Source organism: Thamnophis elegans, chromosome 2, assembly GCF_009769535.1.
Source record: "Thamnophis elegans isolate rThaEle1 chromosome 2, rThaEle1.pri, whole genome shotgun sequence".
Classification (NCBI taxonomy): domain Eukaryota; kingdom Metazoa; phylum Chordata; class Lepidosauria; order Squamata; family Colubridae; genus Thamnophis; species Thamnophis elegans.
In genome coordinates, this window is record NC_045542.1 from 2,672,060 (window position 1) to 2,684,684 (window position 12,625).

A 12,625-nucleotide genomic window follows, 5' to 3' on the forward strand; every position below is an offset into this window, starting at 1 on the left:
TGTCTTATTTGGGGGGCAGAATAATATAATATAATGAAGGAAATAGTGGAAATGTTTCATTTTCCAAAATGTTCTACCCTGCCAGTCCCTTTTCCTCATTATGATAAAGTATTGAGGAAAAAGAATAAGGGACTCAAGAGCAACAAAGGAGAAAATCTTCTTGGGGGGAAAAAAGGGAAAATTGTCTGAGCAGAGAACAATGTTCCTATTTGCTTCAATGCTCTTTTGTATGTCAGTCTCAACTAAAGCAGCTTATACATTTATAAATATACAAATAAATAAAACAAGCTGGGAAGAGACGAATAAGAAGGAAACGTTTCTTCAAGGTAAGCAAGAGGTAGGAAACAGCCAAGAGTGGCTGAAAAGAAAAAAAATACATTGCCTTTGAGAGGCAACATGCTTGATAAGAATCCCTGGATTTAGAAGACCAGTTTACCTGCCGTTGAAAAAAGGCAAGAAAAGCAGAATGCAATTGCTAGAAACCATTCAGTGCTTTAGAATATTCCCTCCGAGGCTAAGGAGCACTGGTTGAGTGAGACAAATCTTTTAGTTCTGTGTTGAGTACAAAATCATGACTCTAGACTACAATCATAAAACGAGCACGCACACTTTATTTTTTCGCTTCTTCCTCTCTCTCTCCAGTTGAAAAAGTTAAAAATAACAGATCCTCTTTTCCTCCTCCTGTTTTTAAAGGAGATCACAGAACATTTCCACGGTTCCACCACAAATCCGCGAAGCCCTTATCCGCGGAGACATAAGCGCGAAGATTAATTCGCGCCGTTCGAAGCGCTAAGGAAAAACGCGACCCTACCGCGATGACATAATCGCGGAGGGCAAATCCGCGCATTCCCAAGCACTCAGCATCCTAAACCTAACCCTAAAACAAACCCTAACCCTAAACCTAACCCTAACCCTTATCTTAATTTAAATCTGCTTTCTGCCGCCGCGCTGTTTTAAAGTGCCCTTCTGTCGCCGCGCTGTTGTCGCGGCGGTGATGACGTCACGGCTTTAGCGACGCGATTTTATCACCGCTATTTTGACGAGCGCGGTTTTGTTGTGCCACGCATTTCCACCTTATGCTAGATTCCTGGACTAGTTGGAAGTAGCACCAGGCTTTCATGTTGAAAGTGGTTCACCAGCAAATGCGCACCGACAAAACTGCGACGTCAAAATCGCGCCGACAAAAGCGTGCCATCAACAAACAACATAGTGGGACGTGAAAACAACGTTATAACCCTAACCCTAACCCTGATCGTGCTTTTGTCGCCGCAGTTTTGTCGGCGCGCATTTGTCGGGTCACGGTTGAAAGCAAGCAAAAGGCAGAAGGGTCCATTTTTTCTGGGCCAAGGGCCATCTCTGCTCTCTAAGCAGCATGTGAGGAATGCACGTTGGACAGTCATAGATGGGAGGGGGGGGGAATGTAAATGATTTTACATCCATTTAATTAAGGTAAAGTATAGTTAAAGCATTTACTCCACAGGCACGAATTTAATCATGTTGCCAATTTCTCAAATTATATATTTAATATAGCAGCTTTTAAAAGCATATGAGGGTTAAATCTGGCATATCTAAAGGCTAGCTGGTCGCAGAGGTTTTGCACTTCTGACACTAGATGACTTATCTTGTGCATGTAGAAACACATCATTTCCTCTATTTAAAGAAGGCTTCTAGATAGAAATTCACAATTATTCTGAGCGGTATATCAAGGAAAATTAAAGCACCTTGATAGCACCATTCCTAAGACCCTTCTTCAATTGTTAATAAAGAGCTTCCACAAATACAGCTCATCTGCAGGGCTGCATATTAAATCCAGCTCAAGATTGCCCAATTCCAGGCTCCATAAGTGAGAAGAATATCTATGCTGGTTCACCGGGGAATAAGGGACCCTAAAATCTGAGCCATGAATGAGAGGGAAAGTCTCTGTAGATGAAGATGTCTTTGCATTGTACCCCACTACATGAGGAGTTCATAAGAGATGTGCAATCTTGGAGTAGGAGTAAATGCATGCTCCTCGATTTACGTTGTATTTCTAGATCATCATCTTTTTTGCATCATCTGAAAGGACTATATGCTTTTTCTTGTATTCTTGGAAGTCTTACACGGATTCCTTATCTCATTCTCAGACTAGGTTGACATCCCTGACTGTTTCCAGGAAATGCAGAACAGAAAGGTGAGAAATTTGGCCTTTGTTTGCCCCAAAACATGACCATGTTCTCCAGATTCTCAAAGTTGAGAAGAGAACTTGGTGAATGGTTGTCAGTTGGGAAGAAGAATATATGAATGTAAAGAAAGCAGAACAGAATAAGGGAATCGGATTGGGGAAAAAGAGAATAAGGGTAAGGTAGAAAGCACTTCCATTCCTTCATTACGAGGGACCAGAAATAAGCCTTAGAGGACATCTTTGTTAAACCTTTTTCACTGAACAGGGTTTAGTCCAAACCCTTTCAATATGACAAACAGCACTCAACGAGTACTCCTTAATGGTATCAACATCCACATGGAGGAAAGTAAACAGTGGGGTACTACAAGGTTCCGTCTTAGGCCTAGTACTCTCCAACATCTTCATAAATGACTTAGAGTGAGGGAATAGAAGGGGAACTCATAAAATTTGCAGATGACACTAAGCTGGCAGGAATAGCCAACACCCCAGAAGACAAACTTGGGATCCAAAAAGATCTTGACAGACTTGATCAATGGGCCCTATCCAACAGAATGAAATTTAACATGGAGAAAATTAAGATTTTGCACCCAGGCAGGAAAAACCCAAGGTACAAGAACAGATTAGGTGAGACCTGACTCAAAAAAACCAGTAACTGTGAGAGGGACCTTGGATTCTTAGTGGGTGATCACTTAAACACGAGGCAGCAATGTGAGACAGCAGCCAAAAAAAGCTAATATAACCCTTATAAACCGAGGCATTGAATCAAAATCACGTGAAGTATTAGTACTGTTTTATAAAGTCTTAGTAAGGCCACACCTGGAATACTGCATCCAGTTATGGTCGCCACATTACCAAAAAAGATGTTGAGACTTTTGAAAAAGTGCAAAGAAGAGCAATTAAGATGATTAAAGGCCTGGAAGCTAAAACATACGAAGAACAGTTGCAGGATTTGGGTTTGGCTAGTCTAGAGAAAAGAAGGACTGGGGGGGGGGGGGGGGGGACGACAAGATAGCACTATTCCAGTACTTGAGAAGCTGTCACAAAGAGAGAGAGGGAGTCGATTTGTTTTCCAAACCACCAGAGGGCAGGACAAGAAACAATGGATGGAAACTAATCAAGGAGAGAAGCAGCCTGTAAGTAAGGAGAAACTTCCTAACAGCGAGGACAATTAACCAGCGGAACAGAAGTTGCCTTCAGAAATCGTGGGTGCTTCAGCATTGGAGGTTTTTAAGAAAAGACTGGACAATCACTTGTCTAAAATGGTATAGGATCTCCTTCCAGCTCTATTCGGATTCTATTCTGATACTAATATTCTAGAATTAGCCCACAAGAAAGTGGAGACAAGAATAGATAAGACTTTGATGAGCCAACACAAGAAAACAGTACCAAAGCTAAAAAAACAGTCGGAGGAACCACATAACCAAAGACTAGAACATTTTTAAAAGGGGGAGATAGAGGAAAACTGAATTATTCTTCATAAGAATGAAAACCAAGAGGTTTTGATGAAGTGACATGAAAGGTAGCTGGAAGGAAAGCCTTATTGGAGAACTCTTTGAATTAGTCCCTGAGAAAGTAAGTGTGAAGGAAACCTCTGGAGTGACACACATGGATTAACTTTATTTGTGTACAATCAACTTTAAACATCACAAAACCAGAATGCTCTCTCAGTCAGCTACTGTGTTTTTAAAAAAACTAGGATTTTCCTTAAAATAGTGAAATATGTATCAAGCAATCTCGAATAAGCATCCTTTTGTAGAGCAATAGACATCACCTTAAGGCCTGCCTGGTCCAACAAGGTTCACAATAATCCCAGCATCCAGATCAGATAGCAGTATATGATCCTTTGCAATTGTGATACACAAGCGGACTACAATCTACTTTTTCTCCACCATTACTGGAACCATTGGATGAGCTACAATCGCTGCAGATTGATAATACAGATCCTGGGGAATATTTTTCTTTGTGGGGATGCAGGATGGAAGGATGGAAGGAAGAGCTAATGGCAGAAAAGGTGAAAAGAAGCTTATTCGGGGGGGGGGGGGAAGATGGGCACTCTCAGAGGAAGGACTAAGAACAAAGGGAAGTGAATTTAAACACTCCGAAATCCCAACTAGCCATTTACCATCACCCTGAGATGTTTTTGAACACAAACTTTACGTCGTGCGATCAGCAAAATAATAATAATCTGATTTCCTGCGTTGCCATATTCATTTAATAAATCATATACCCCCAAATCCTACGTTTTTCCCAACTCTTAATTTTCTCTACAACTGTTTGTTGTGTTCCTTTTTTTAACTTCGCTTGTCCTATTGTTTTCAAGTTCTTTTCATGTCTGTTCATTTCTGTAAGCCGCCCGGAGTCCTTCGGGAAATTTAATCAATTCAATTCAATTCAAACCAGTTTGTGCTGGAGATCTGGATTTTTTTGGGGGGTGGGGGGGAGATAACTTGAGAAATATCAAGTAGGGATATGAAAAATGAATAATCAACGAACTACTAAATAAAACCTAAATAGGACACACATTAAATTCAATTCAATTCAAACCAGTTTGTGCTGGAGATCTGGATTTTTTTGGGGGGTGGGGGGGAGATAACTTGAGAAATATCAAGTAGGGATATGAAAAATGAATAATCAACGAACTACTAAATAAAACCTAAATAGGACACACATTAAATTCAATTCAATTCAAACCAGTTTGTGCTGGAGATCTGGATTTTTTTGGGGGGTGGGGGGGAGATAACTTGAGAAATATCAAGTAGGGATATGAAAAATGAATAATCAACGAACTACTAAATAAAACCTAAATAGGACACACATTAAATTCAATTCAATTCAAACCAGTTTGTGCTGGAGATCTGGATTTTTTTGGGGGGTGGGGGGGAGATAACTTGAGAAATATCAAGTAGGGATATGAAAAATGAATAATCAATGAACTACTAAATAAAACCTAAATAGGACACACATTAAATTCAATTCAATTCAAACCAGTTTGTGCTGGAGATCTGGATTTTTTTGGGGGGTGGGGGGGAGATAACTTGAGAAATATCAAGTAGGGATATGAAAAATGAATAATCAATGAACTACTAAATAAAACCTAAATAGGACACACATTAAATTCAATTCAATTCAAACCAGTTTGTGCTGGAGATCTGGATTTTTTTGGGGGGTGGGGGGGAGATAACTTGAGAAATATCAAGTAGGGATATGAAAAATGAATAATCAATGAACTACTAAATAAAACCTAAATAGGACACACAATAAATTCAATTCAATTCAAACCAGTTTGTGCTGGAGATCTGGATTTTTTTGGGGGGTGGGGGGGGAGATAACTTGAGAAATATCAAGTAGGGATATGAAAAATGAATAATCAACGAACTACTAAATAAAACCTAAATAGGACACACATTAAATTCAATTCAATTCAAACCAGTTTGTGCTGGAGATCTGGATTTTTTGGGGGGGGGTGGGGGGGTGGGGAGATAACTTGAGAAATATCAAGTAGGGATATGAAAAAATGAATAATCAATGAACTGCTAAATAAAACCTAAGTAGGACACCCATCAGGAAGGGATCCATTCCCACAAAGAGCTTGGGGGGGGGGGGAATCAATAACGAGGATGCTTAGAAGGACCCAAAAGGGATGCAAAGGCTAAGGGGGGGGGAGGGAGTATTGTATGCTGGTAGGAGGAGAACAGAGGGGGGGGGAGAGATGGGGGGGAGGGGAAATGCCGGGGGGGGGGCCTCTAAAGAGGCGGGCTCGGCACACACACACACACTCACCCCGCCTGCCATTAACCGTCTTACCCTCAAAAGCCCGATCGCAGAGATGAAGAGACTCCAGGAGGGCAAGTAACGGCGCCCCCCACCCCCCCCAAAAAAAAATCCCCGCCCGCAGCCTCCCGATTCATTCTAAAAGCATTCACACGTTCGCTCAACTCATACCCATTCATTCATCCACGCGCCTGCGCGATCAACGTTCCTTCCCCCCCCCACACCCCCACCCCCACCCCGTCATCGCCTTACCGTGCCGGCCCCCGCCAGCCAGGCGGACCGAGAGAGAGCTCCAGAGCGGTCTATGTGGGGGGGGGGGTTGTGGGGCGGGCGTGGGGGGGGGGGAGAGAAACAAAGGAGGAGCCGCCGCCGCCGCCGACGCGCGTGTGGAAGAGATGCTCTCTCTCTCAGGCTCCCCCCCCCTCCCCTCCCTCCTCCTTCTCCTCCTCTCACGGCGCGCTCCCGCAATAAGGTAGCACCGAATGAGCGCACGGCGCGCGCGCGCCCCCGCGCGCCGCCCCCCCCGCCCGCCCCCTTCTCCTAACTAACAAGCTGGACGGGTTTTTTCTCCCTCAGGGAGAGCGCGCGCCCGCGCCCGCTCGCGCCCATTCGTTTCCCCAAGCCGGCAAAGGAAGGAAGGAAGGAAGGGAAGGGGGGAAAGGGGGCGGCGCTTCCCGCTTCTGGCTCGAACCTGCTTGTCTTTTCCACCAATCAGAGAGCTCTTTCCTCCCCCTCCCCGCCCCTGAACCTGCTTTCCACCAATCAGGAAGCTCTTGGACCACCACCCCCCCCCCCCCCCCCGCGCCAACAGACCTCCTCGGTTTTTTTTTGTTAACACCTTCCAAAAGACTTTGCTTACCTATTAAGCCAATCACAAGAAGGGAGGAAGTACGAGCCAAAGCTTTTTTTTTTTTTTTAAAGAGCATTACGTAAGCTATTAGTGGACCAATCGCAAAACGCCTCACGTTGTTGTGTTTTTTTTTATTTTTTTATTCCGAGCCTTGCGTTTTTTTCTTCTCTCTTAAGGGACTCGATCTGATTTGTGTGTGTGTGTGTGTTTGTGTGTTTTTTTAAAACAGTTCAAAAGCTGTTTTGGGTATAACGGAGATGCGGTACAGTAAGACAAGAAGCAGGGATGGGGAGACGCAGATGCTCTTTAGGGAAAATGGATTTAAGAGTTTTTTTTTTTTCCTCTTTTTTTAGCCCCGCCTCTTTCATTAGCCTCAGCCAATGAAGTGGCTCTTCCTCGCTCCTTTTGAAAAGGGGAGGAGTTAAGGCGGAGGCGCGCGCTTTGCCTGGATGGAGGAGAGCGGGCGCGCGCGCGGACTTGCCTTCCCAGGTCTCTCCCATCCCCCATCCGAGCCGGCGTTTGGCTGCCGATGCGCATGCGCACTGCCGGTACCACTGCGGCTGAGGCTAAATACAGCGGGGGAAGGGGCTTTAATCGTTGCAAATCTGGCAGCCGTGGAAGCCGAGAAATCCGCCCGGCTGCTTCCTTAAGGGCCCCCCCCCCCCCCGCCATCCAGTGAGCTGCCTCTGGTTTCCCACTGGAAGACCAGATAGTTTTTAAAAAAAAAGGATTTCCCATTCAAAAGAAGATGGAGAAATGGAAGCGAAGCCAGGATGCCTTGCTAGCATTTTGAATGGTTTAATAAAGACAGCGTTTCCCAACCTTGTCAACTAGAAGATGTCTGGACTTCAACTCCCAGAATTCCCCAGCCAGCATTCGCTGGCTGGGGAATTCTGGGAGTTGAAGTCCAGACATCTTCAAGTTGACAAGGTTGAGAAACGCTGTAATAAGAGATTGACAATAACGATAACTGGTTAACAAGAGCCCCGGCGTCGGCTTTCGAGGGTCAATAGAAGTTAAATTCCCAAAAGGAGAACTAGTGTTGGAAAAAATGTCCTCCTGTGTCCCGGTTCCAAGTGGGGAAAAAGACACTGGAGACATGGAGGCTGCTTGGGAAGATGGTTTTAATGGTGTTTAGGAAGTTACCACCCAGCCCTCTCCCAGAAAAATGAAATATCCTAGGAAACATTGAAAAAGGCAGAATATTTCTCTGGATGTGAAAAGAAAGAAACAGATCCCCACTTTTGTCAATGGGCCATTAAGAAGGGCCCTTTACATAATAAAGGCTTCTCCACTTCAGCTCCAGGGGGGAATGGGATTAAAGCAGGATAATATTGGCCCCAACTGACCACATGGCATCTGAGAACTCAACCAAACCTGGATTCAAAACGCAGCCTAGAGAGTTGCCCCTGCATGGCCCCATGGGAGTTCTGACAACCAATCAGAATACATTTCTTACACAGGAACAGGAAACAGAGAGGTTCTTTCTTGAATTCTTTCTTGAAAATTCTTGGAGTTGCAGTCTTTACCTCTGGAGAATGGTGGCCTAATTGTTTAGGAAGATGATACATGCGGGAAGGCTGCTACTGAAAGAATTTACTTTTTTTAAAATATCAAATCTTGCAGCAGTATAAATTTCAGGCTTTACTTACAGAGAGAGAGAGAGAGGTTTTGACAATTGAAATCATTTAATAATGCTTCCTCCAATTAAGGCAGGCTGGTTTGATGACACTGGTAATTTTCAGTTAGGACAGACCCTGAGTGAGATATCCAAAAAGAGTAAACAGAACCCAAACTTTTGAACCTCAATTCTATTTTTAAAAAAAAGTATCTGGAGAGATTGTTGGTGCACCTAGGTTCACCCATGTTACACCTATCCTCCGTGAGCTGCACTGGCTGCCCATTGGTCTCCGGACTCGCTTCAAGGTGCTAGTTATTACTTATAAAGCCCTACATGGCATCGGACCTGGGTACCTGAGAGACCGCCTCCTGCCAATTACCTCCCAAAGACCGATTCAATCGCACAGGCTTGGCCTTCTCTGGGTTCCATCTGCCAGCCAATGTCGGCTGGCGATCCCCCGGGGGAGAGCCTTCTCTGTTGCTGCCCCGGCCCTCTGGAACGAGCTCCCCGTGGAGATCCGGACCCTTACTACCCTCCCGGCCTTCCGTAAAGCTACTAAGTCCTGGCTGTTCCGGCAGGCTGGGGGCTGTTGAAGTATCCAGCCCCACTTCAATTATGAATGTTGTTGTATTTTAATATTGTTTGTATTGTCTTATTTATCCCCTCCCCTGTTTTATTGTGAGCCGCCTGGAGTCCTTCGGGAGCGGGCGGCATACAAAACCAATAAACGTACGAACGAAACGAGAAAAGAAGGCACTTCAGATAATCATAGGTATGCTTAGGATTGTTCTAAGAACTAGCCCTTGATATCAGTTAAAAGCGTCTGCACAGTAGGTCTGTCTTTCCTTTCTTAATGAAGGGAGAAGAGGGTGGGGGAGAAGCAAAAAAATTGTAAAAAAAATCTGGTAATAGACTGTGTGTAATGGAAAGAGAATGCCACATTACGAAGAAAATATTAGACCAATTATTTCTCATTAAGATTATAGGAATAAAACAAGGCATTTGCATGATGAAAAACTGACAGGGAGCCCCCCAATGCTTACATGGTATTTTCCTCAAGGTTCATCCTTAAGACTAGTGTGAAGTAACAAAATGAATGAATAAACATAATATGTGAACTATACAGTGAGTATATATTCTCCTTATTTAGCCTCTAATGTGTCATAGCTTCAAATAAGTGAGGGGGGGGGGGTTATAAAACAGAGCATGCAATAGCCTGAGAATTCAATTCAGGTAAAGTTCTCACATTAATTATAATGGTTACATGTTTGAGTCACAATAAGGACAAAATTGACCATACACTTGCTCCTGTTAGTCTGTAAGTTACAAAAACTTCCTAGGAACAATAACATACTGTATAGTACAGTGTTTTTCAACCTTTTTTGTGCAAAGGCACACTTTTTTCATGAAAAAAATCACGAGGCACACCACCATTAGAAAATGTTAAATTTTTTTAACTCTGTGCCTATATTGACTATATATAAAGTAATTTTCCCACGGCACACCTTACACTATGTCATGGCACACTAGTGTGCCGCGGCACAGTGGTTGAAAAACACTGGTATAGTATACCACAAAAATATAGTATACTATACAGTATATTATTATACTATAATATACCATATATTAATATACTATTCTATAATAATATACTATACAGTATATGATTAGTAAGATTGCCAGGAGAAATATTAACAACCTCAGATATGCAGATGATACCACTCTAATAGCAGAAAGTGAAGAGGAACTAAAGAGCCTCTTGATGTGGGTGAAGAAGGAGGGTGCAAAAATTGGCTTGAAACACAACATTAAGAAAAGTAAGATCATGGCATCAGGCCCTCTCAATTCCTGGCAAATAGATGGGGAAGAAATGAAGGTAGTGACAGATTTTATTTTCCAAGATCACTGCAGATGAGGACTACAGCCTTTTGAGAAATCAAAAGAGGCTTGCTCCTGGGGATGAAAGCTATGGTAAATCTAGACAGCATAGTAAAAAGCAGAGACATCACCCTGCCAACAAAAGTGCATATAATCAAGGCTCTGGTTTTCCCAGTTGCAATGGATGGCTGTGAAAGTTGGACCATAAAAAAGGTTGAGTACCAAAGAATTGAGGCCTTTGAACTATGGGGCTGGAGAAGATTCCTGTGAGTCCCTTGGACTGCAAGGCGATCAAACTGGTCAGTCCTAGAGGAGATCAACCCTGACTGCTCTTTAGAAGGCCAGATCCTGAAGATGAAACTCCCAATACTTTGGCCACCTAATGAGAAGGAAGGGCTCCCTGGAGAAGAGCCTCATGCTGGGAGAGATTGAGGGCAAAAGAAGAAGAAGGGGACGAAAGAGAATGAGGTGGCTGGATGGAGTCACCGAAGCAGTAGGCGTGAGCTTAAACGGACTCCAGAGGATGGTAGAGGACAGGAAGGCCTGGAGGAATGTTGTCCATGGGGTTGCGATGGGTCGGACATAACTTTGCAATTAACAACAACAATACTACAAAATACAAAATTCAAGCTTGCTGTTTAGGTAGGAAGGGATACTTGTACCCAAGAAATATTGATGATATTCATTTGTCAGTTGACAATAAGTTGGTCTAACATAGCAGGAAGTCTTAGAATGGATCTGCCTATATGTCCCTTCGGCTTCCCTGCCTTTTTGTCTCCTGCATGGTTTTCTAACTCATTCCACTACTCACTGGGTGAAAAAAACTGTTTGCTAAATGTCACCTAAGTTATCTCACTTTTTTCTTCCTTGTGCCTTTCATAAGCAAATCTCAGTGTTTCTCAACCTTGGCCACTTGAAGATGTCTGGATTTCAACTCCCAGAATTCCCCAGCCAATTCCCCAGGGAATTCTGGGAGTTGAAATCCAGACATCTTCAAGTGGCCAAGGTTGAGAAACACTGCTCTATAGTATTTCAGTCTTTAGTGCAGTCTTAGATCTCTTTCCGGGACTTCTATAAGTGTCTGTGTTATGGTGACAAATGAATGGAATAAAAAAGAATCACATTAAGTTTGTGGCATAACCTTTTGTCTCCTAGACATATTCTTAGAATAAGAATTAAAGAGAAATTTGATATGATCACATTTGGCAATATTATTATAAATATAAAGAGTTTGGATAATGGCATAATAGAGATAGCTCTCTTTCCAGATAATTTTCAAATTCTTCTCTTAGATAATCAATGTAAAATTAAACACCATGTCATGTTGCATGTGGGAAACAAATGGTGCAAGACAGTGACTGTTAGCAACAAATACTCAGAAAAGTTATTTTAAAGAACTCATTCAAAAGTCAAGGTTGACTCAACTTTCTATCCTTCCGAGGTGGGTAAAATGGGGACCCAGATTGTTGGGGGCAAGATTCTGACAATGTAAACCGCTTAGAGAGGGCTGTAAAGCACTGTGAAGTGGTATATAAGTCTAACTGCTATTGTTAAGTGCTAAAAGAGTTTGGATGATAGGTTTTGAACCATCTGGGTACACTTTGATCCAATTTGGTATAAACCAAAATATAACTGCATTGAAAACCATGGTAGACCAGCCTTCTGTTGCAAGAATGCCATTAATATTGCATACATAGCTTTCAACTCTCTGCTTAAACATCTTTGATAAAGGAAAACTCAAAGCAGTCAGTTCCATTACAGAGTGGTTGCCAGCAGAAAGTTCTTCCTAATTTTGAACATATTTTTAAATAAATTGAATGTGTTGGGTTCAGAGGAATTAAAATTTTTTTTTCTAAGATATATTTTCCAAATGCAATTTCATACCAGAACAATAACTACTGTATATGGATATTAATTGAGATACCAGCATAAAATAATAGTTGCTTCTATTTCTCATGATAAAAATGTTCCTCACTTTAGGAACTGCTCTTCTGAGAAGCATCTATTCTACCTTCTTAATGTTTTTAAACAATAAAGGTTTCTTGGATAGTCTCCCCAGAAAAGAGAATTCAGGGGGAATTATAGTTCAGAAGACTATGCAAACTCTCTAATTCTGAATATCATTAAACCATGGAGCCTTAGTGGTATATGTATTTTGTGCTAACTCCACTTAATTTCAGGCAAAAGTTTGGTTCAGTACATTCTTTTTTAGTTGCATCTGGAGATCTAAACTGGAAATCCTAAAGATTAAATTGATACAACATTAGCAACTCAGAAAAAGTGTTTGGTTTTGCAAAGCTGTTTTCCACAGAAATAAGATACCGTAATTATTCCTTGGTTTGAC

General features: G+C 42.4%; 1 protein-coding gene across 1 annotated transcript in view; it reads right to left on the reverse strand.

Moving 5' to 3' along the window:
* LOC116504359 (transcription activator BRG1-like) overlaps positions 1-6,358 on the reverse strand; it is an 87,625-nt gene extending 81,267 nt beyond the window's left edge. The window contains 1 exon segment of the mRNA XM_032211333.1: positions 6,185-6,358. The gene's annotated coding sequence lies outside the window, so the exon portion shown is untranslated.
* Positions 6,359-12,625: the final 6,267 nt, after the last annotated feature.